Source organism: Diabrotica undecimpunctata, chromosome 8 (assembly GCF_040954645.1).
Source record: "Diabrotica undecimpunctata isolate CICGRU chromosome 8, icDiaUnde3, whole genome shotgun sequence".
Lineage (NCBI taxonomy): Eukaryota > Metazoa > Arthropoda > Insecta > Coleoptera > Chrysomelidae > Diabrotica > Diabrotica undecimpunctata.
The window spans coordinates 94,496,379-94,522,045 of NC_092810.1; the positions used below are offsets into that span (position 1 = coordinate 94,496,379).

Sequence of the window (25,667 nt, forward strand, 5' to 3'; positions counted from 1 at the left end):
TAGTGTTGGAAAACTCTCGAGAATAAAAATCGGAATCTACATATCGAGAATATTCTTGAGAATATTCTCGATATGGAGAATTTTCTAAGAATGAACCCCATGATAAGATTAGGGATATTGTTAAAGATGAAATGGGGTATAAGGAATCATGAAATTATATACAAAATTATGAGACGAAACAACAGTGTTCTTAATATATAAAAAAAATACCAAAACAACAGAAATATGAAATTTATTTTATAAAAAAATTTTTTCCTAACAAGAAATAATGGATGTGATGATATAACCTGAAAAAGATGAGGCTTCAGATTCAAAATCTATTTCTATCATTAGTCCATTCGGTCATCTACATTCTGCATTTCACTGTGCTGATGAAAAGTTGTGGGATTTTGTTTTCAGTCATGGATTGGTCTACGTCTAACAATTTTAAATTGTGAGCAATAAAAGTTACCTTAGTCCGTTCTGCAGTAAGCGAGTTTCTTTTAGAGGAGTGGATAAAACCATAAATACTGAAACCTCCTTCAGTCGCTGCACTGTATGAAGGCATGCTTAATATATCCAATGCTATTTTAGTTAATTTTGTTCCGAAACATGTACCTTTCCACCATATGATTGGGTCCAGTTTTTCAATTGGTTTTACAACATAAAGTTTTTCAAAAAATCCCTCCTCAGACCGATAAAGTGCCAAATCTGCCATTATTTCAGCCGAGTCATAATCATATTTTAAAGTGGCTAAATTATCTATAAACTCAATTCCCTCAACTTGTTCTTCTCTGCTTAAATGAACACCGTTAAACTTAAGATCCAATATATTCGCTGCCAAATGAATTGAATGTATTGCTATTCTGTTCCTTTTAGAGACATTTTTATTACTTTTTCTTCTTGTTTCCATAATGGACTTGGAGATAATTCTTTGTCCATATGATTTTCTAAGTTAAAAAAACACTAAGTTACCTGACGTACTTATCTGACTTAGTCGAGGCTGACTCTAATTTAGAAATATAGTCAACAATAGGATTTATGAGATGATAATTTTGATATCCTTACCCAAAATACGTCCTCATCCAAAATCAACTTTACAACTCGTTTACTGAGAACATCTTCAACACGTTCATAAACCCCCAAAACCTTTAAAGCATACTTTGTATCAAGAAGACTCTTTAAACTATAAATAATTGATCTCCAATGAACGAGTTTTAACTGGCAGTTTTAAAATAAGTACTACCTTTGTTTCACTTTTTTCTAGCTGATTTCTTTTAAAAGTGGCTGACAAAATATGAGAGTTCTTGATTTTTTTAATGATGGCTTTAATTTTTTCTTCCAAAGAAGCCATTATTTTTGTTTTAGAGATGTCTCCAATCAACCAATTTAAGATGTGAGCAATACATGAATAAACAGATATATGTTTGTACTTCTCATAAACTAGGTCCCAGGTCTTAACCATGGCACTAGCATGATCAGTCACTAAAGCTTGAAATTTTTGGGGTCCTATTTCTTCTAAAACTTCACATAATTTTTCAGACATATATTCTGCTGTATGTCGATTAGTTTCTATAGACAAAGTTTTATAAAAAACAGGAGATGGAGTGGTGATAATAAAGTTGAGTATTGGCTCATTCGTTCGGTTACTACATTCATCTAGCTGCAATCCAAGAACAGTAGATTCAGAAATCTTCACTTTCATATATGCTTCGACATTTTCATGCTCTGCATCTAGCAACTTGTTTGAAAGTAAATACCGTGTTGGCATTTTAAAAGGTCTTAATTGTTTGAAAACCAATTTCCAGTGTTTATTTTCGACAATTGCAAATGGCGTCCCTGTTGCATAAATAGCTCTATCGAAAAGCTGATCTAAATTTTCTTGGTCCTCTTTAGATAATAAGACAACAAAACTACGCACCGTGGACTATGTGGATATGGAGCTAGAGACACTAACAGTACTCTTAGTGTCGATGTCATCGCATTGCTTATCTCTAAACAAAAAATACATTTTTTAATCAACAGTTTAAAAAATACATGTTTTAATCAACAACATCCGGACATCCGTTTTATAAAATAGATTATAAAATCTACGCTTCAATCTAGAATATTGTACGTTTTATAGGGTTATTTGTTATATTTACCTACTTTTGGAACACCCTATAGAACAACAAGTCGTTCAAGGTCTAGTTAATTACAAAATAATCTTACCTCAATCTTTGAATTTTATGTAAAATATGAAAATAAAATAATATAATGGTGTCCCATATAAAAAATAGTATTTTTAGTTTATCCCACTTTAAGCAATACCCTGTATAAATGAATGGACATAGAAAGATTACAAAAAAAAGTTCACTAAAAATATTATTACACTTCTTGATAATAATAATAATAGTCTCCCGTTTTATACCGCTTCGCGGCTTTGGGAGTATAGCAGGGTAGTCTGCTATATCTAGGGCCTACGGTATACAAGGAAGGTAACATGGCCAGTGCTACGCTTCAACCGCCTATTATTACCCCTGGTTTTACCCAAGGTACTCATTTTATTCAGGATGAGTCGACCTGGGGCCTATAGACATTTTTTAAAATGTCTAGTTGTTCTTGCCGGCGGTAGGATTCGAACTCCGAAACACTTCTTGATACTTAACTTTATTCAACACCAACAATATTACAATACTTTTTAACTAACTGACAACCATATAATTATATATTTCTGATGTTCCAAACTTCACTAGACATTTTTAAGAATTTTCGATGTCATCTTGAATGTTCTCGAACTACTTCTTCTTTTTCGTCAATGGACTTTTCCTATGTGGGATAAATCTTTCGTAACACTGCTTTCTCCTTTATAGTTATTCGTCTCGAATAACTGGACTATCGGGGATCGATTGAAGCCAACGGGGTGGATCAGTTTCATGGTATGGAGCTAGTCTCTCGATATGAACTACCTTGGGTTTACTTCTAGCTGAAAACTGGATGCGATAGATTAGATCATTTATTTTCTGCAGGACGGTATACGGGCCTTCCCAGTTTCGTTGAAGTTTCGGACAAAGTCCTTTCTTACGTGTGGGAGTGTATAACCATACTGGGTTACCTCTTGCGAAAGTTGTACCAGAGCCTGGCCTTGGCTTTATCACTTTGAAGCTTCAAACTTTTACGAGCAAATTCGTAGACTTTTTCTAATTTTTCTTTCAAATTTTCAATGTAGGTCGGGGATGAACGTTCTTTTTCGCAGGGAGGCAATCTTCCGAAAATAAGATCTTGAGAAAGCTTCATTTCTCTTCCGGTGATCATCATTGATGGAGAATAACCAGTTGCTTTATGTTGGGAACTTCTACAGGCTAACAGGAATAGAGGAATTAAACTATCCCAATCTTTTTGATTATTATCAGAGACAAACATTGAAAGGTATTGACAAACAGTTCTATTATGTCTTTCGATCATTCCGTCTGATTGAGGATGGAGAGGCGTAGTGCGAGTTTTCTTAATACCCAAGATTTCCATTAATTCTTGCCATAATTCTGATTTAAAATTTCGTCCTTGATTAGAATGTAACTCTAAAGGAACTCCATGTCTTGATACGACGTGTGTTATAAATGCTTCTGCTTCTGTAGTCGCTTCTTGATTAGGAAGGGGTACAATTTCAGGCCATTTTGAAAAATAATCCATTGCTACCATTAAGTACTTGTTCCCTCTCTCTGTCATCGGAAGTGGACCAAGAATATCCACTGCAAGTCATTCAAAAGGCTCTCCGGAAAGATATTGTGCCATTTTACCACGACTTCTTATTCTAGGGCCTTTTTTACCATTACATAAATCACATTTCCTACACCAATCTTCTACATCTCGGCCAGTGTTCTTTTGACTCCAAAATGTCCTCCAGAAAGGCTGCTATGACTTGCTCTTGCAACACACTTTTAATGTGTGATTTCGGCAGTACCACTTGTTGAACTATACGTACTCCATCGGGATTTTCCCACTTCCGATATAATAGACCATTGGAAAGATACAGAGATTCTCATTGAGCCCAGCACGCTTTTATAGTTCCACTGTATTTGGTTATTTCCTGCCAAATAGGTCTTACTCCATTTTTAAGCCATTCTCGTATGACTTTTAAGTCATTATCTTTCTTTTGACTCTTTTTAAGGTTTTCCAGGGAAGTCTGATCATTATCTTCTTCCTGTATAACTGTGGTTACCTGGAGACTTACTTCTTCAGTTATGTTCTCTTTATCTTCAAGTCTTTTACAGTACTGGCATTGTCGTTCCAAACAGGGTCGCCTAGAAAGAATATCGGCATTGTTATGGAGACGCCCTATTAACTGCCAAACCCCTCAACAAAAAAATTTAAATTTGTTTTTAGTTGCGATTTTTATTTTATATAGCCGTAAGAAACCACCTATAATTCCTTTAATTATTTTATATATTTTTCACTTACCTTCATTGGACGAACCTAATTGTGTTATCTGAAAAGCAGTTGATGAACTTTTCTTTTGATCCTTTTCAAATAATGGTCTCGATTCCACCGGGCATTTAACACATTTTACTATATGTTTTGTCATTCTTGTGGCATTTTTTACGTATTGACTATCACAAAATTTGCAAAAGTACATTGTTTTACCTTGTATACTTTTAATTTTAAAGTAATTCCAAAAATATTACTTTTAGGGTTTGTAGTAAATTTTGCTTTATTTCGATCCATTCTAAATATTTGTACGTTGATATAGCATCAAAACAATAAATACGGACACTGTAAACATCCTAGCTAGTGGGTAAAAAATATACTAGGTGAATTGGCAATAATACATATTTTTTAAATTATAATAATTTGACCCATATCTACCTAGTTTTCATTTTGTTTCGGTTTTTGTAAATAAAGAAAATTCTCGCCGAAAATTCTCTGGCCGAGAATATTTTCGAGGATACAACCTAACCAACTGAAAGATACTACTACTAAGGATTTCCACAGTTTTCACTGTCTTCCTTCACTCAACCGTTTTCTCCAATTTTCCCTGTCATCCAGTCTCCATCTCGCAGGGTTCTTTTCTCCATAGCCTCGTCGATTTCATCTCTGAATGACCTTCGGGGTCTTCCTCTCTTTCTTCTTCCAATCGGGCTCCATTCTGTGATTTTGTTTATCCAGCGTCCTCTGTCCGCTCTTCTGACGTAGCCGTACCAGGATAGTCTCTTCTCCTCTATATAGTCGATTATGTCTGATTGCACTCCCATTCTCCGCTTCATCTCTGCGTTTTCAATTCTGTCTCTTTTTGTAAGTCTACAGCTTCTCCTCAGGAACTCCATTTCTACTGCTCTTATTCTACCTCTATTTCTCTTGTTTATTGTCCAGTTTTCGGACCCATATGTCAGGATACTTCTTGTCAGGGTGTTATATATTCTCTTTTTTGTCTTTATCGTAATGTTCTTATCCCACAACACTGAGTTTAGTTGTCTTATACAGTTTCTTGTTTGTCTCAGTCTGTTGTTTATATCTTCTTCTGTTGTTCCCTGGTTCGATATTATGGTTCCTAAATACTTGAATTTATCTGTTCCATTTATTTGTCTTCCCTCGTCTATCTCTAGGTTTCTCATATCCTTGTTTTCTGTTGTTAGGTATTCGGTTTTCTCTAAGTTTATTTCCATTCCGTTGTTTTTATATTCTTCTTCTAGTTTTCTGAGCATAAAGCTGAGATCTTCTTCATCTTGTGCGATGACTACTTGATCGTCGGCAAAACTTAAGGTGTATAGGTATTCGTCTCTTACTGGTATGCCCATTCCTTCGCACTTTCTCCTCCATGGTTTGAGTGTCTTTTCCAAGAATATTTTAAACAGAGTAGGGGACGTAGCACAGCCTTGTAGAAGTCCTTTTGTCGTCTTAAATGGATTGTAGGCTTTATTTCCACATTTAATAGCTACTTTGTTTTCTTTGTATAGTGCTTTAACTGCTTTTATTAGTGTTTGTCGGATTCCGAGATCATTCATTGCTTCCCATAATTTGACTCTAGGTATTGAGTCATATGCTTTCTTTAGATCAACAAAGGCCAGATGGACCGGTCTACCTTTTGCCATTTTCTTCTCTATCAGTTGTTCTAATGTGTACGTATGATCTAGGCATGATTTTCCTACTGTGAACCCTGCTTGGTCTTCTCCAATTTTTCCTATTATTTCAGTTTCTAGTTTTTCTTTAATAATTTTCCCGTAAAGTCTACCTACCGACGATATTATACTAATTCCTCTGTAGTTTTCACATTTTTTCCTGTTTCCTGACCAGATATACACTGAAAGCCACCCTTTTGATTTCATTATTGGTGAAATCTTGAAATAATTTACACGTAATGATGTTATTAAACGGAACAACCTTAGCGAGGCGTTCGTATAGAAATATACTCTGTTTAAAAATTGTTCATAGCACAGTTTTTATGACACAGCTAATAATCACCAACGTAATCGATCAAACAGTGACCAATAATTTCAAAATTATTTGAAATTTTCCCGTCTCAAATTTTGCAGTGATTCTATTTACTTTTTTAAATAATAATATATTATAATAAAGAAACACCTAAATTAAAAAATGATTTTCGTTTGATTAACAGGTATGCAAAAAAATTTTTAAAAGCTTTTTTAATAATTTTTACTAATTTATATGGTTTGTGATGTGCTAAATCAAAAATAAACTTGGTATAAATAATGGTATTACTTGAAATAGACAATTAGTGCATATAAAGATATATTAGGCTGTTCAATTAGTTTGGCGGTTCGATAACAGAGGGCGTTGCTACTGTTGTGTTGAAGCGATTTTCATGAGGCATTTTAAAGTAGATACTATTTTATTGGGAATAAGCCACACTTGAAGGTTAAAATAAGTTTATTGACGTTTCAATTTCCACTTTTGAAATCGTTCTTAAAATACAAACTTTAATATTGGTCTGAAGCTATTTTCTTGTGGCATTTTTAAGTAACTACTATTTAAATGGGAATAAGTCACAATTAAAGGTTAAAGTAAGTTTATTGACGCTTTAATTTCCACTTCGGAAATCGTTCTCAAAATGTATGCTTATTTTGTAGGTATTTTGTAGATAGTATGTTTTAAAGGTAGCCGGAAAAATAGGGTTCTTAATTGAGTTTTCCAGTTGATGGTGACCTACGCTGTCCCCTTGTGGAGACTTCGCAAAGACCAATCCTTTTCAGGGTATCTAGCGCCTACAAGACGATCTCAAATGAGGCTCTCTATGTTATTAGAGCGGTAATATCGATTGTCTTGTTAGAAGAAGAGATAGAGAATAGATAGAGAGAACGATAGAGTAGTGGCAGAGGGAATGGGTGAATAATAGCGGAATATCAAGGTGGACGAAGGAGCTTATTCCCGATCTGAGGCCGTGGTGGAAATGGAAGTTCAGAAAACTGGACAACTTCCTGACGCAGTTTCTGACCAAACATGGTACTTTTGGCACCTTCACAAATAAAATAAGCAAATCTGCCTCCGACGAGGACCAGAAAGGCGAAGAATTTCCTGGCGGAAAAATCTACGTACTTGGTTCAACACAACAACCACAAAGCTTTTCTATAGGCACTACAAAAAGAAGAAGAAATCTGCCTCGGCTGAGGAAACATTGTAAACCTAATGATGAGCGGAGAGAGAGAATGAAGAGAAGTGCATTGTCTGATCTCTGGGGTAATGAAGAAGAAGGAGCAGGAGGACAGAGAAGAAAATTGAACCAGGGATCTGAAATCTTGTTTTGTTTTCTTTTTGAGAGCCTAGAATCAATTAGTATCAAAATTAATTTAGGGCCTTGTTTTATTTTGGTAATAGGCAGTTCTTAAAAACCTCTTTTTAAGAACTACTTATTAAAAGAAAAAGAAAAAAAGTTCTTTTAAACTTTTTTTTGATCTAAGGTAATAGGTATGGTTAGTTGTAAGTTTCCCTTATTATAATATAGTTATTCTTCTATTAAGGTGACGGTTAATAAATGGATTTTAGATTTTTATTGGGTGGTAAGATCACTACTCTGGAATGGTTAAGGTTTTAGCTGAAACAGGGTTGATTCGGCACTACCATGGGGTCTGCTGGCCCAGTGTCATACTGGACTGGAAGATGCCTGGGTGTCCTTTTCCATGACATTGGATGTCTAAAAAAGATTTCCCCCATCGCCGCCTGTCAAAATTCAATGAATACCTTCTTAAGGTTAAAAAAACGCTTAAATAAAGCATTTGTCGCGAGAAAAATTGCCACGTTTTGACTTGAAGTTGTTCGTCAGCTACGTAAATAGTCGGTATCAATAATTGGATCTGCCAATTCTCAAGAAGCTGTAAGGCATTTCATAACAGGGGTAAGAATTATTTTGGAAGAAACAGTAGAGCTAATTATATTCTCTTTGTAAAATAACGAATGTAGTAATTATGATGCTAATGCTTTTAGTTCAAAGAAAACTACATATTTATTTAGGTATGTATTAAATTTATGTGCATACTGACATTTTTGTATGTTTTTATATTATTCGTTGCTTACGTCTTTGTTTAACATTACTTCCAGATTCTATGAAAAACTACTACTGGAGAGATTAGAATCTACAATAGAAGCTACTTTCTCATCTAAATTTAGATTTACGGAAATCACCCATCCCAAGATAATTGAAAAGGCCTTAAAAGAATTGCATCATTGTATTCTTAGGAGCTTCTTATAAAACTCGCCAACACGCTTGGCCAGCGCGGCGTTTCAAGGCCAAATTTCCCCTCATGATGGATACATCAAGTGTACGGCCCTCAGTCCCCGGCGGTTCCAATTTCCCTGACCAAGGTGGCGGTCAGAATAGTGTTGGAGCAGAGGGTGCTAAGAATCACCGGAAGAGATCAGGCAACCAAAACAAACGACAAATGCATATATGTGCCTACAATGTACAAACTTTATCAACAGAAGCATCAATGATAGAACTGGAGAATGAACTACAACACATAAAATGGGATATAATCGGTATAAGTGAAGTTAGGCGTCGAAAAGAAGATCAAATAATACTTAAGTCTGGAAATATGTTCCATTTCAGAGGAAACGAAGATTCATCTGTTGGAGGAGTGGGATTTTTAATCCATAAAAAATGGGTACCAAACATAATCACAATAAAAAGTATATGTACCAGAGTCATTTATCCTATTTTTAAATTAAACCCAAGATACAAACTTAAAATTATACAGGCTTACGCACCAACTACGAGTCACCCGGATGAGGAAGTTGATCAATTTTATGAAGATATCGGAGCAGCTATACAAACTTCAAAAACACATTACACATTGATAATTGGAGATTTTAACGCCAAATTGGGATTCAAACAAGATGATGCAGAATCTGCTATGGGGAACTTTGGATTTGGTGAGAGAAATGAGAGAGGTAACAGGCTTCTTGACTTCTTACATCAGGAAAATCTCTTTGTGATGAACTCATTCTTCGGAAAGAAACCCCAACGTAAGTGGACATGGAAGAGTCCGAACCAAAGAACAAAAAATGAGATTGATTTCATAATATCAAATCGGAAAGATATTGTTCAGGATGTAACAGTATTGAATAAATTTTCAACAGGGAGCGACCATAGACTAGTTAGACAAAAACCACTTTTAACACTGAAGTTGAAAGAACAAAAGATCCTTAAAAAGAAAAGTAGAAGGTGGCTGTGCCCAGAAGATATAACACTTTACGAAGAAAATATTAAGACTAGTTTGGATACACACGACTTAGAGAATATCAGCATCAATGAAATGAACAATAATATTACCCAAATGTTGAAAGAAGCTGAAAAGAAATACTGTCCTCGTCCTGAAAATAATAACAAAAAATTAAGCCACAACACAAAACATCTTCTAGAGGAAAGAAGAAAACTTAGATAAAATCAGGATCATAACCAAAATGAACTAAGAATTTTGAATAAGAAAATTAAAAAGGAAGTTAGAAAAGATCTGAGACGATACAATACGATGGAAATAACTAGAGTAATAGAAGAAAACAAAAGCTTGAAAGTACTCAGACAGAGCATGTCCATTGCAAGAAAAAACGTCCACAAATTAAGAAATGAACAGGGGCAAATCATTGAGGATAGAATTCAAATTATGAATACGATAGAGAGTTTTTATAGACAACTATACAAAGAACAGCAATGTAACCGGAGTGGATCATTACCAACGATATAATCAATCAGGGATCTGAAATTTTACCGGACGTAACACCCAATGAAGTTCGAAGGTCAGTGCAAGAAATGAAAAACACTAAGTCCCCCGGAGGCGATGAAATAGTGGCAGATGCCTTGAAGGTGGCTGGAAAAAGATTATGACAGGTCCTTGCCAAACTATTCACTAGATGTTTGCAGGAAGCAATAACACCAACCCAGTGGTATAACGCAGAAATTATCATACTTCATAAAAAAGGATATGCTACCGACCTCAGGAATTACAGGCCCATAAGTCTACTTTCACATATTTATAAACTATTTACAAAAATAATTACGAAACGACTAGAAAATAAATTGGAATTTTATCAGCCCATAGAACAGGCGGGTTTTAGAAAAGGCTATGGAACAAACGATCACCTACTGGTAATAAAAAATCTTATAGAAAAATGCACTGAATATAATAAACCACTAGCTTTAATATTTGTCGACTATGAAAAGGCATTCGACACCGTAAATCAACAAAAAATGTTGGAAGCCTTGACAGAATGCCGAATTGACTATCGGTATATAAATATAATTAAACATATATACCAAAACGCAACAGCCAGTGTTAGAGTGGGTGATCGTCAAACCCAGAAATTCCCGATACAACGTGGAGTACGCCAGGGGGACACCATATCGCCGAAACTGTTCACTACGCTTTTGGAATATATATGTAAAAGGGCAAAACTGACCGACAAGGGCATAAACATAAACGGAGAAAAGCTTAGCCATCTAAGGTTTGCAGATGATATTGTACTAATAGCTGATAGGATAGATGAGGCCAAAGAACTTTTAAATCAGCTCTACCTTTCCTCGCTAGAAGGGGGATTGAAAATAAATATATCTAAAACCCAGATGATGACAAATCTTGTAGGCAGCGAAGATATATGCGTAGGAACAAGATCCATAGACCAGGTAATGGCCTATAAATACCTAGGTCATGAGATTCGCATAGGAAAAGATAACCAAATCGTTGAGCTTCTCCGTCGTATAAGACTGACTTGGGCAGCCTTCGGCAAGCTGAACCATATTTTCAAATCGTCTGATATACCAATATGCCTTAAAAAAAACGTTTAATCAGTGTGTTTTGCCAGTGTTAACTTACGGTACCGAAACGTTGACCATGACAAGGAGAACAGTTCAAAAGATCCGTGTGTGTCAAAGGGCGATGGAGCGTGCTATGTTGGACGTTTCACTACGAGACAAGATCCCAAATCGCCAGCTACGACAAAGAACAGGAGTGACTGATGCAGTAGAGAGAGTAGCAACACTAAAATGGAACTGGGCAGGTCACGTGGCTCGAATGACAGACAATAGATGGACAAAGCGGATACTGGAATGGAGACCAAGAGATGATGCCTACCGAAGTAGAAGTCGTCCACCAACACGTTGGACTGACGATCTAAAACGTTGTCATAGGAATTGGATGCAAGAGGCACAAGATCGAAATAGATGGAAAATTATGAGGGAGATCTATGTCCAGCAGTGGATAAGCGAAGATTGAATGATGATGATTCTTATGAGGCTTTAAAAAAATTTTGCCATGACAGCCTAAGTTATAAATTACATTTGTTACTATCACGCCAGTATTTCGAATTACTATGGTTCTGTTTATCGAAAAGATATTTTAATATATTCGTAACCAAGAGGATACTTGTTCTGGCCTAAGATAAATTAAGAAATGGGTACTTAAAGGTACTGTAGTTATGTTGAATACTTTACTTTCTGTACAGAAGTGATATTCCTAATCTTAAGCACGATTCCACTGCAACCCTTTACTGGTATTATTCTGACTGGAAAAACCATGAATGCCTACAGGCTAGATTAATACACATTGACCAAAAGACGGCGTATTAAGTTAAACAAATCTTTCCATAAGAACTTTACTAACAAAAAACAAGAAGAAGTTCACATACAAATGAATAACCCTTCGATTTCGTATTACAATGAAGCAAATTATCTTGAGAATAAAACTCGATGCTGGCCTTCGCTGGAATACAATGAAAATACAGTGCACTGCATAAAAGCACTACCAAATATATCAACATCCCCTGTATGACTGATTTGTTTATTCTGAAAATCTACTTATAATAATCTTATTTATGAAAGAACAACACATCTGACTCGTGGAATCTTTTCTTGGATTTAATCCTCTAAAATAAAATCCCTCTCATATTGACGCCGAACAAAACGTGACTGATGATCATGTGACGGAAGGAAACAATTCAGCCCTGAGAGTTTCTGAAAAGGCTTCACTTTCAGCGCGTAGTTTTCAAACAGATCAAGTGACGGCTACGTGGGTAATAAAGCATTGTCGATGTTGTGGAAGTTCAGCATTGTGATCTTCATTTTGGGTAAGTAAATAATCAGTTGAACATTTTTTGGATCCTTTTACAGTTTATTAATACAGGAATTGAAGCAATTATTTTTACACGAAGTACAGGATTTGGAAAAAGATAATACCAGTTTTATTGAAGGTTACAACGGTCTTTATATGGGACTGTCTTAATCAGAAAAATATTAATATCGATATTTTCTCTCTTAGTTTTGTAAAAACATTTATTAAAATAATACGACCACCAAGACAAACTTCGAATAAAATACAACATACAAAGTAATTGAGCAGTCAGAATTGCACGCCTCAGTGGTGGAGAATATGAGTTTACTTTAACATACTACAATTTAGTACCATTTACTTTACATTTATTATGTAAAAGACTTTTATTAATTTAGATAAAAAACAGAAGTGCTCTCTCTTCTCAGTTTTTGACACTGTCTTAATTATCGCCCTTATTAACAATGTATTGCTTATTTTTGTATAAACACAGCGTTTCTATTGTTCTGCTTCCAAACGAAGTCTAATTCGTGTAAAACTTTCCGCAATTTTTCTTTTGTAATGTTTGGCAAAGTTTATTTATTCAAAGTAGCTATCTTACGTAGAAAATAAAATAAGTACATTTTTTATTGACCACATCAATCATAAATGTTTATTAGCGTATGAACAGTAGGTAAGTGGCAAATATTCAACATCAATATTTAAATATGTTTGTATAATCTAGTATATTTTTGAAAGTTTATTAATTTTTCACAATTTTTAAAGTATAGTGCAAGTCTTGTGCGTAAATCACGTGGTAGTTTACTATCTTTACTTTCAACTTCAAACAGGGGCAATCTATAATAATGTATCTCTAGCACTCACTCGCCCGTTCTTTTCTTATAGTGTATTTTTATGTATGAGAGAGTAATAAAACAATAAATTATGTATGCAAATCCCTAAACTGTTGATACGGGTGACTCAATGAAAAACAGATATTTGTCAACAAGTTTACAGAAGTATATAGGAAAACAATTTTAAATTGAGTATGACCACCAGGTATAAAGGTTGGAGCAGAATAGAATACAATAGTTGTGAGGGTTGCTAATCCCTAAATAAGGTTGCCAGTGTCGGAGTGATGGAGGTTAACAGGTACTAATGAATTTGCAAGAAATGTAAGATGTTTATTTTATTGGTTATATATAACCAATAAAAGTTTAATAAGTACCTACCTATTTGCAAATTAAAGTTTAATTCTTTAGATAAAATAAAACGTTTTGTTTTATCTATTTGCAAAATAAAGTTTAATTCTTTGCCTATTTGCAAAATAAAGTTTAATTCTTTAGATAAAATAAAACGTTTTATTTTATCTGAAATGAGTGCATTCCACGAAGTAAGGGTTTCAACAATCAAACATTTAATTCTTTAATTCCAGGAATCTACGACAGTAATTGACTAGATAATTACCTTCTAAACTTATTCCACAGAAAATGTGATAGTGGGTTTTTCCATTTTGTATATAGGAAGGTCCAAGTGGCGTATTCAAAATTCTTAACAGTTCACTAAAAGTAGGTACTTCAGTTGCAAGGTGCAGTTTATTGTGTATATGTTATGGAAAATTTGGAAGTGCCGTGTAAACGCCGAAAAATTGGTCCTCTAACAGTTAATGAAAAAACATTAATATTTAATTGTTTTAAATCATTTACAGACAAACGTTTATGTGAAAGTGTTGATGAGACCGTTGAGTTAGTTAGCAGTACACTTGGTGTTGGGAAATCTACGATTTACAGAGTTATTAAAGAAGAGAAATGTGGTAGTTTTCAAATGCCACGTAATGCTCCAGGGAAACCAAAATTTCAAATAGAATATCATTTTAAAGAAGGACTTCGACGGAAAGTGCATGAATTCTTCTTTAGACAAAAATTTCCAACATTGGATAAAGTTCTTGTCTCAGTTCGAGATGATAAGGATTACCCAGAAATGAGTCGAAGTACGTTATGGAAACTTTTAAAAGAAATAGGCTTCCGCTGAAAAAAGAATCCCAGAAAGTCTATTTTATTAGAAAGAAGCGATATTGTCATATGGAGAAGACATTTTCTAAGAACCATAAAGGAAATGAGAAACCAAAAAAGAAAAATATTTTATCTTGATGAAACATGGATCAACGAGGGTCATACACCAAATAAATTTTGGCAGGATGAAACTGTTACAAGTCAAAGGCACGCTTTTGTAAATAACTTATCTACTGGTTTAAAAACACCATCAGGAAAGGGACGCAGGCTGATAATAGTACACATTGGCAGTTCAGACGGTTTTGTTGAAGGTGGTTTATTAACTTTTGAATCAACTCGTACCGGTGACTACCATGAAGACATGAACGCTGATGTCTTTCAAGAATGGTTCGAACAAATGATAGATCTTCTTCCTAAGAACTGTGTAATAGTAATGGATAATGCAAGTTTATCACTCCAGACTTATAGAAGGACTGCCCACAACCAAGTGGTTAAAAAAAAAACTTGCAGAATTGGCTGAGTTCAAAAAATATTACGTACCATCCTGGATCTATAAGAAAGGAACTCTATTCGTTGTGTGCCCTTCATAAAGAAAAATTTAAAAAATACGAAATTGATGAAATTGCCAAAAATCGTGGAATGACAGTACTTAGATCCCCACCATATCATTGTGAATTAAACCCGATTGAACTGGTATGGGCACAGATAAAGAGTGAAGTTTCAAGAAAAAATACCACTTTTAAAATTCATGATGTTAAACAGTTGTTTTTGGAGGCCGTAAATAATGTAAAACCTAAAAACTGGGAAAAGGCAGTAAATCACACTATTAAAGAAGAGGAAAAAATGTGGAAGATGGACAATATTACTGATAAAATGATCGAGCCAGTTATTATAAATCTTGGTTCTGAAAGTTCATCTTCTGAATCTGATTTGGATTTGTAACAAGTAGCTGTAAGTTTTATATTAATATTTTTATTCATCTATTTAACATACCTTAGACGGTTTTAAAAACTCTTTTTCTCTTTTGTGATTTTTAAAAATTAAAAAAAATGTGAATTTTTTAAAACCCTTTTTAATGTAGGCCAGTCAGTTCTAATATAGTGTGTGATAAAAGAGGTCACTTTTGTTTACATACACATAACACTTTATAACACTGAAATAATTCATTTATTTTTTACAATTATTCAAAGTAATTTTTCAATTAATCTTGAGCACGCCCATGGAGTGGTCGGAGCTACCAGTTAAAATTATGCTAATTACTCTCTCGTTCATAAAAATAAACTATAGAAGGTGTGCATAAGTTGGTTATTCTCAGTTTATGTAAAATCTTCTTGTAAAAAACGGGTGCCTCCTGTTAAGTTTACTTGGTACTGCTGCAGATATCTCGAAGTTTAGTTGTTGTAGTTATTGGGAGCTTGTAATTTTTATCTCTCTAACCATTGTTTTCTTACGTAATTTCTAATATGAAATTTAAAGTCAAGGTATGGTACTTTTAATTTCTCATTGCCATGAAACAAGCAAGCTAACTTTTCTGCTTTGTCTGCTTTTCGATTTCTCAAAGTGGGGTAAATAGTAATAGTAATAAACTCGAATACCTAATTGAAATTTACTTAGTTACTAATTATTAGTTTGTCAGAGAATAGTGAAAAGTGAACATGGAAATTTCAACGTTAGTAAGTAATCGTGGTAAAATTTTGCTCAAAGTGAACAGTTTTACTTTTTCTCAAGATAAAGTACTACAATCGGGAGAAACGTATTGGAGGTGCGTAAAACGGTCGTGTAAAGCGAAGATATTCACGAAAGGGCCAGAAAAGTTATTGATCCGAAGTAATCTAGAGCATAATCACGAGTGTGATATCAGGACGCTTAATAGACAGATTGTGCGTAGCATTGCCAAAAGGAAGGCTAAGGATAATTTGACCGAAAGGCCGTCCAAAATCATACATAGTGCGTTGAAAGAAAATGTAGATTGCTTGAGCCACATGTCTGTTAAAGACGTTAATTTAATACGAAATCAAATATACAGTGAACGGCGAATGGCTCAACCGAAACTGCCCAAAAGTAAAGAAGAAACTATTGCTGCGGTAAATATTATGAATATCAAAACACTTAAAGACGAGAATTTTATATTTGCGGTTGAACTAAGTTCTAACATTATCATCTTCTCGTGTAACACTAACATGCGTTTTCTGTGCGGCAGTGAAACGATTTATATGGACGGTACATTTAGTTACTGTGCTCAATATTTCAAGCAATTTTTTACCATACATGTATTTATCAATGGACATTATATACCATTGTGTTATTGTTTACTTCCCAACAAATCGGAACAAACCTATATAAAACTATTTAATGTTTTGAAACGCAAATGTGAAGTAATTGGTCTAACATTCAATCCAAAAATCATTTTCTCCGATTTTGAAATTGCTATCCACAATGCTGCGCGTTTTGAATTTCTAAATGTGCACATTAAAGGGTGCCGTTTTCATCTTATGCAAGCTTGGTATAGTAATATCGGTGGTTGTGGCTTAATTCGGGAATATAAATTGGCAGACAGTGAAATATCTAAATGGCTGAAATATATTTTTGGGCTGCCATTTTTACCTCCCTCAGAAGTCGAAGAATCTTTCATATATGATTTTATGGCTATTTAACCAAAGGATTCAAAAATTGAAAAGTTTTCCGACTACTTATTGGACAACTACATTGGCGACCAGGCAACATTTCCGTCGGAGATGTGGGCTGCGATGAGTGAGAGTTTACAATTAACAACTAATGCTTGTGAATCGTTCCACTCGCGTTTTAACTATAATTTTTACCATGCTCATCCAAATATTTTCCATTTTATTGATGTTTTAAAAAAATTTCAACTGAAACTTACATTTAAAATTAATAGTCTCTATAATAGTGAAAGTAATAGACTTAAAGATCCAAAGAGTAGAAAAAAAATTATGTTCGTTAGAAATAGAATACATGAGTATCAAACTAACTGTATCAATCGATTCCATTTCCTAAAATGTATGTCGTATTTATTTCAAAGTGACAAATAAACCTTATCAAGCTTAATCTCTAGAATTTTATTACCTGACTTTCCATTTACATTTCAATTACACCCAGCGTCTAAATCATGTATGCAGAAACAGGTAATTTTAAATTTAGCGTCCAAATCATGCACGCGATACGACCTCCTTGGAACCATACTTTAAGGTAAGGTGCATGGAAACAAATGTCCAGGAAGAAAAAGAATAAGCGGTGTTGGATCGCTTGTATGGCACTTAAAGAGTCTGTAAATATCAAATACCTTGGATTTTTATATTTTGAAGTACCTCAGCAATGTAAACAACACCAATGCATACAATTCACCAAAAAATATTAAGCGTGCTGACGGTAACTAAAATTGGTAAGTTTCTACATTGGTAATGGCGCATCAACTGTTCTAGAATCGGGTACACGTAAACTCATCACCAATTACCATAAATACCCTCGTACATAGTACAAACTCATCACCGCCATAAAAGTAGGGTTTTCAAAATAGACCCTAAGAGATTGGTAAACTGATCACTGGTCTACCTGCACCCCGGATCAGGTATAGACCATAAAATCCCAGCAAACGGCTAGTTTTCGGTAATTTCACAGAATAATCCAAATCCAAATGTCTTAAATGCAACTGCAATTTATTGGTTTTTATTTGGGAATTCCACAAAATTCTATTGATAGCTACCTAAAATCATGCGAAAAGAAAAATTTCTCTTCATTTGCCCTTGTTTCTTCAACATGGTTAGTGAACTACTAATTGATTACGTCCTGAGCCAACGCGACAAAAAATAATGGTTATCAATAATTTCAAATTTCAATTGCGAAAGACTCTAAAAAAATCGAATTGCCTTTTGTGGACTTGTGCGACGAAAGAGTGTAAGGCTAAATGTCATACAACTGGTGAGTAGAAATTTTATACCGTTTTTGTTTAGTTGTTTCGCACTGGTTTTCGCGAATCATCCTAATCAAACAGAAAAAAATCAGAATTAAGTTCTTAAAGTTAACTGTATAAGATGTTTCCTGTAGGCAAGGCATAATATTACTTTGTTGCTGTAGATTACCTTTTCTGATATTACATTTTAAGATTTCTAATTAAATTGTTAGTCACATTGTTATATATATACATATATATATATATATATATATATATATATATATATATATATATATATATATATATATACAGGGTATCCAATTAAGTCGACACCATATGTGAAACCTTTTTATTTTTAGTTTTATGAATTTTGTTATATAAAATAATTATGTTACATAAAAAGTTTTGAATGATCTAAAACCTAGAATACAATGATCAGATATTAAATTTTTTTAGTTGTATACGCGGTTTGTCAAAAAAATGAATTGTGGATATTCTCAAGTCTTAATAAAATTCATGTTGTTTAACGAACCGCGTAAATGACTGAAGAATACTAATATCTGATTCTGATGATTGAAGTTCTAGATCATTCAGAACTAGAGAATAATTTTTTTTTCATAAAACTAAAAATAAAATTTTTTTCCATATGGTACCGACTTAATCGGACTCCTTATATATATATATATATATATATATATATATATACAAGAATTACTGGATATTAGTGGCTGTCAATATAAACAAACAACACAGTTTATTAGGGTTGCAGTCAGAAAATTGGCCGGGATGTTAATGAAACACTGCAATTTTCTGACTGCAACCCTAATAAACTGTGTTGTTTGTATATATATATATATATATATATATATATATATATATATATATATATATATACTAAAAAAGCGATAAACGCTTGTAGTCAACGCTGATCAGTTAGACTACAAAACACAACTATTTGGGTGTGCAGCTGAAGATAGGACAAAGAAGTACTCTTTTTAGTCTACCAAGCTTTCGCAAATCTTTATCTGCATCATCAGGGTGCTACAATAAACAAAATTAGTACAAATTACAGAATAAAAATTATTTTGTATCTTACACTAATTGAGGTTAGTTGTCATGATGTTTATAAAATGAAATGAACAACTCATCTGACTCCTACAAATAATGGCGAAAACTAACCAAAAAATGTAAAAAAAATTGCTTTTAAAAGCACTCTAATTGTAAGATCTTTGTACAAGTCATTGAAAGATAAAGTACAGGAAACTGTACTTAAGCATTTTGATGCATTCTGTCACAATAAATGCATCGCCGATTACTTCAAATTTAAAAATTTCCGCCAATGATGCCATAAAATGTAAAGCTGTGTAAAAAATTAAGTTTCCTTCGACTTCAATGCAATAATAGTACACTCAAGTTTTTAGCTTTTCCTATTTTTTAGCCATTTTATATTTACTTCCTGTCCAAAATCGTCTATTATTTTCAAGATAGTCAAATAACGCCAAAACAGTAAGACTTAGACCGAATGTATGCTTAACAAATTATCTCGAGAATTCAATGAGAAATATAAAAATGCAATGAAAATTAAATAGCGAAGTTGGGACTACTTCCGATATAAACAAAAATAGCACATGTTGACAAATATTTTCATTTTAAAGTTCACTATCTAAATCCTATGTAACTAAATTTTTAGATCTCAAAACCATTTAGATTGGCAGATACGTCTAATAGGCCACACCGTGAGACATATTAATATCTCAGTTAAATTTTAAAGCAACTTTCTTAAAATAATTTCTGAATTTATCACATAAACGAGTGATATGTATAACAGGTAAGAAGCCATCTTTCGCATTAGAAACCAGGCAAAAATCCCGGTGATGAGTTTACCTATCTGCGGTGATGAGTTTACCAATCTCCAAAGGATGCCGGTGATCAGTTTACTATATCTCCGAGGGTCTAATAATTTTATAGGGGGCTATATAGTGATGAGTTCGTACACGTCCCTAGAATCAGGGTTTTTAAAGACATCTGTTTGGACATAAAAATATTTGTGGTATGTTTCCTTGATCTTTAGAAATATTTGCTTTATGATTTTGTTAGGACAATCATACTTTGAGAAGTTTGTTAAAATTGTATTACATCTGGAGGTTTTTATGGCCCATGGAAGTGGAAAATTATAATCGTTCTTCTTCTAGAGGTGCTTATCTTTTAGTGATATTGGCGACCACATTGACTTATCTTAATCTATTCCTAGCAGCTCGAAACAGATCAGTTGACGTTAAATGAGTCCATTTCCTAAGATTGGTCAGCCAGGATATACTTCTGTGTCTTGCCCTCAATCTTACCTTTTGCGTTAACTGTAGAAGTCGGTATTTACTATTACGCATAATGTAGCCCAAGTAAACCAATTTTGTGTTTTTTACGCTGCTAAGATTTTCTTTGTCTTTCTCTTTCTAACCACTTTATGGCATCTTTTGTAAGACTTTAGCTGTAGAGGAACACAGTAAAAAAGTAACATCTAAGAATTCTTATGCGTATAGTAATACTTAAAAATAAGTTGCGGAGAATCTTCATAAACCGCTAAAAGACTTTTAGTTTTTTCAATATTGGAGTTTTTATTTTTTATTGGGTATGCTCTTATATTGCAGCCCAGATAGCATATTTTCTCTACTTTTTCTAACGGTGTATCGTTTACGGTAATTTGGGCGTTTTTGTTAGTTTTCTTAGTGATCAGTATTATTGTCTTTTTACTATTTAGTTTTAGACCGTATTGGTAACTTATTTCTACAACATTATCCATCAATATTTGAAGCTCTGCGCACTATCTGCCAGCAATGCGGTATCGTCTGCATGTCTTATATTGTTTATAAGTTAACCATTTACTGTAATAGCATCTTCCGATTCATCGAAGACTTCTCTAAAGATATTTTTAGAGTATATATTAAATAGTGCTGGTGACAGTATGCAACCCTGTCAAACTCCTTTTCTGACTGTGAAGATCTCGGATAGTTTTTTTTCGAATCGCACTGTTGCTTTTTGTTGTAGATATAAGTTTAAAATTAGTCTTATATCCTTACCATCGAGTCATAATACTTTTAGGATATCGATTATTTTGCCATGTGGTACTTTGTCAAATGATGAACCATGCATACACATCGCAGTTGACATTCCTGGCTCTCTGTATTAAAATTTGCAAACTGAAAAGTGCTTCCCTCTTCGGCATGCTTCCTTTTTTTGTGCGACTGCAAGAGACTGGATAGAAATAGACAAATGAAAACTGTAGACCAAGTTAAGAAGCGTCAAGGCACAAGGCCTACCAAATGTTAAAGGCTGCAGTGTCACTGTAGAATTCGTTTAGACGGCTTCCAAAAGAAAGAAAAGTTGCTGCTCAATAGATTCTACAAATGCTTACTGACAAAGTAAAAAATTTGAAATCATTCTTATAATTACTGAATTTGATGCGCTATCAACAAAAATAATTTTTTATACTTAATTGTCGTCAGTAATGAATAATAATTGTTGTTCCATAGCACAACCGTAGTGGGTCCGAAAGCTGGACCTTTTACTGTTTTTTGAACTATTCATTACCAAACTACCTTTGTTATATCTTTAGTACTAAAACGAAACAAACAGAACTCGTATTGTACTTATCGCGAAAAAGGAAATTTAGAACAATAACCGGAATTTAAAACCATTTCACTCAAAGTTAATCGGTTGTTAATGACAACTTAGAAATTGTGTTTAAACAATGGAAATCTAGGTAAGCAATGATAATAATACGATGTTTAGATCGTTTGGTGCAATTACACACCGTGAAGTTTGACTTTTATGCTAGTATTAAATGTGTTAATTGTTATATTATTGTTAATATTACATACATATAGGTGTACATGATACACGATATTATACATTTTATAAATATATCGAGCAATTGACAAAAATAATAATTTGAGTAGACTATAAAATTGAAATATTTTGTCTCATTACTTTAGCCACTTGCACATAATGACACATATTCTATACCCGTTTTATTTATAGATCATTTCACATCAACGTAAAGTAACAAATTGAAATTTCGTATACAAGGTACAGTAAGGATGAGAACTATTTAAAGACTTCTTTAGGTTTTTATTAGTTTTAGTATAATGTATAAGATAATATATTATACAATATAATATACAGGGTGCGGCAGATAAACGGCCAATTAGAAATATCTTGAGAACTAATGGTAACTGAATTATGAAAATTGGAAAAAAGGGGTTTTGAAAAGTGACCTAGTTAATGAAAAAATTTTCATAAAGTTGCTTATAACTTCGTTTTTTTTTAATGGCACGCTCTGTATATTTTTTTATTTTGGAAATATTCACGTTATTATGAACATTTTTTGTTAATACTTTCCTATATCTATTGTGAACCGTTTTTATACCATGTATATAAAGTTCAATATTCTCTAATTTATTTTGAATAAAAGTTTAATTTCCTAGGGAACTTATTAACCACATACAGCATTATCGTTTACAGTGTAAAGTTGGTTTCTTCATTATACAGGGCGCTGTCAAAATTGGCATAAAACCAGCATCCTAAATTTTCACCCAATTCCTTTTTTTTGCAAATGGAACAACCTATATATGATCCATTATTTTAGAAAAAAATATTTTTCACTATTGATTTATATTGATGATCTATATAGAGACAGGGACATATTGACAAACAAGACTTAACAATGTTATATTTAGAAGGAAAGAAGCAAGGATGGCCTATGTTAGAGTCTACAATAAACCATTTAATATATCAGTCTTGAATTTATACGCCCCCGCAGAAACAAGCAATGCAGACGAAAAAGAAATCTTTTATGATAGGGTCGAAGAGGAGATAGAAAAAAAAACCTAAAGAAGATGTCATATTTGTACTAGGAGACCTCAATGCCCAGATTGGAAAAGAGGACTTTTTACAATAAACTGCAGGAAAACATACAATACACGAAAACACGAATGACAATGGGCAAAGACTATGTAACCTAGCAACAAGAACAAATTTGTTAATAAGCTCAACAAAATTTGAACACCCTAAAATACATAAGGTAACATGGAGGTCACCAGATCAGAAAACCTATAGTCAAATTGATCACATAATGATTAATAAACGAAAACAATCGTCAATAAAAGATGTAAGAACTTTCAGAGGTGCGTGTGCAGATTCAGACCACTACATGGCCACAGCCACTATAAGACAAAAAGTTAAAATTGAAACAAAACAGAAAAACCAACACAAAAAGTGGAATGTCAATAAAATGAGTAATGAAGAAGTTAGAAAAAAACATGAAGAGGCAGTAACAGTTCAAATAAAAGAGAAATATAAAGCAGAAGATATAAACACAGAATGGGAGACGGCCATTACCTATATGCAGATAGGTAAAAGTCAGGCTAAAACGAAAAACGGATGGTATAACCAAGAATGTATAGAAATAACAGGAAAAAAAGTGCAAGCCAGAAATAAATGGCTAAGAACAGATAAAAAAAAGACAGAGAAGAATATGAAAAATTAAGAAGGAATGCTAAGAAAGTGATAAGGTAAAATAAAAGAAGATGGGTAGACAAAAAAATTCAGGAAATAGAGCAGGAAAGAACAAACAGAAATACGAAAAGTTTTTACAAAAAGAAAAGAACAAAACAAAAAGTACAAAGGCAAAACAAACGGAATAAAAAATAGAGAGGAAACAGTGATAATAGAGGATCAAGAATACAAGCAAGTATGGAGGGATTACTACAGAGAGCTCTTGACGGAGCACACAACAAATATTATTATATGCAGGAGAAACAATGACCGTGGTTAAAAAAGATGAAGAAGACTGAATAGCAGAGAGAAAGATTATGAGAACCATACTAGGACCAATCAGAACAGACCAAAATGAATATAGAAGCAGAACAAATGCAGAGATTAATGAAGAACTTAAGGAAGACATCGTAACTAGAATAAAGCAATGCAGAGTTAGATGGTTAGGTCACATTCGGCGAGCAGGAGATGAGGCAGTGACATACGCAATAATAGAATGGAAGCCAGGAGGAAGAAAGAGAAGGGGAAGACCAAGATCAAAGTGGCTGCAAGAAGTTGAAGAAGACCTCCAAAGGGCAAGAGTCAAAGAATGGAGAGGAAAAACTAGAGACAGGAAAAAATGGAGAGATATTGTCAAGAAGATAACATAAACAAAAGAGACTGATCCTTTCAAGAATTAGGATCTAGAAAGCATTCGCCGTTTAACCTCACGCTGGGGTGTATAGCCATTATATATATATATATATATATATATATATATATATATATATATATATATATATATATATAGTGTAATGTTTTTATTGAAAATTTTAAATGTATTTTTTAATATTTGTAACATATTTATGACAGTGTTCTTCACCACTAGGACCAACTGAACATTTTCAATGTAGGTTTTTAAATGTTAACTTCCACCATTTGTACTAAATAAGTTTTCCATTTAGGTGCTGATGAAGGTGACAGCCTATCACCGAAAATTTCACATTTAGAATAAAGTTCTACACCAAACTGGCTTATACCATCTCTAGCCGATCCTTGACTTGACGCTTTCCCGAAAGTTACCTACCAAAGAATTATATATATATATATATATATATATATATATATATATATATATATATATAATATATATATATATAAATATATATATATATATATATATATATATATATATATATATATATATATATTGATCTATATTAGTTTTCCCTATACCTGTCGCTTGCAGTTTTCAAATTTTCAAATAAATTGACTTTATACATTTTTGTAAGTTAATTTATTTGAAAATTGCGAGAGATAGGTATAGAAAATACTAATACAGATAAATCCCTGAAAATTTGGTTTTATGATAATTTTGACAGCACCCTATATACTGAAAAAGGCAACTTTACATTGTAAACGATAATGCTATATGTGATTAATAGGTTCCTAAGGAATTTAAACTTTTATTTAAATTACATTAGAGGATATTGAACTTTATATACATGGTAGAAAAGTGTAATTTTCATGTAAAAACCATTATAACTTTTCATATAAAGAGAAAAAAATATACAGGATGTCCCATTAAAAAAAAACGAAGTTTTTTTAATAATAAACTTCCGGTATAACCGGAAGTAGCAAATAGATGAAAATATTTTCGTTAAATAGTTCACTCTTCCAAACTTCTTTATTCCATATTTCACAATTCAGTTACCTTTAGTTCTCGAGCAGTAA

The 25,667-nt window shown here is 33.3% G+C and overlaps 1 long non-coding RNA gene across 1 annotated transcript in view; it reads right to left on the bottom strand.

Moving 5' to 3' along the window:
* The window catches only part of LOC140447774 (uncharacterized), a 495,584-nt gene that overhangs the window by 13,045 nt on the left and 456,872 nt on the right, over nucleotides 1–25,667 (bottom strand). The gene's annotated exons all lie outside the window — the stretch shown is intronic.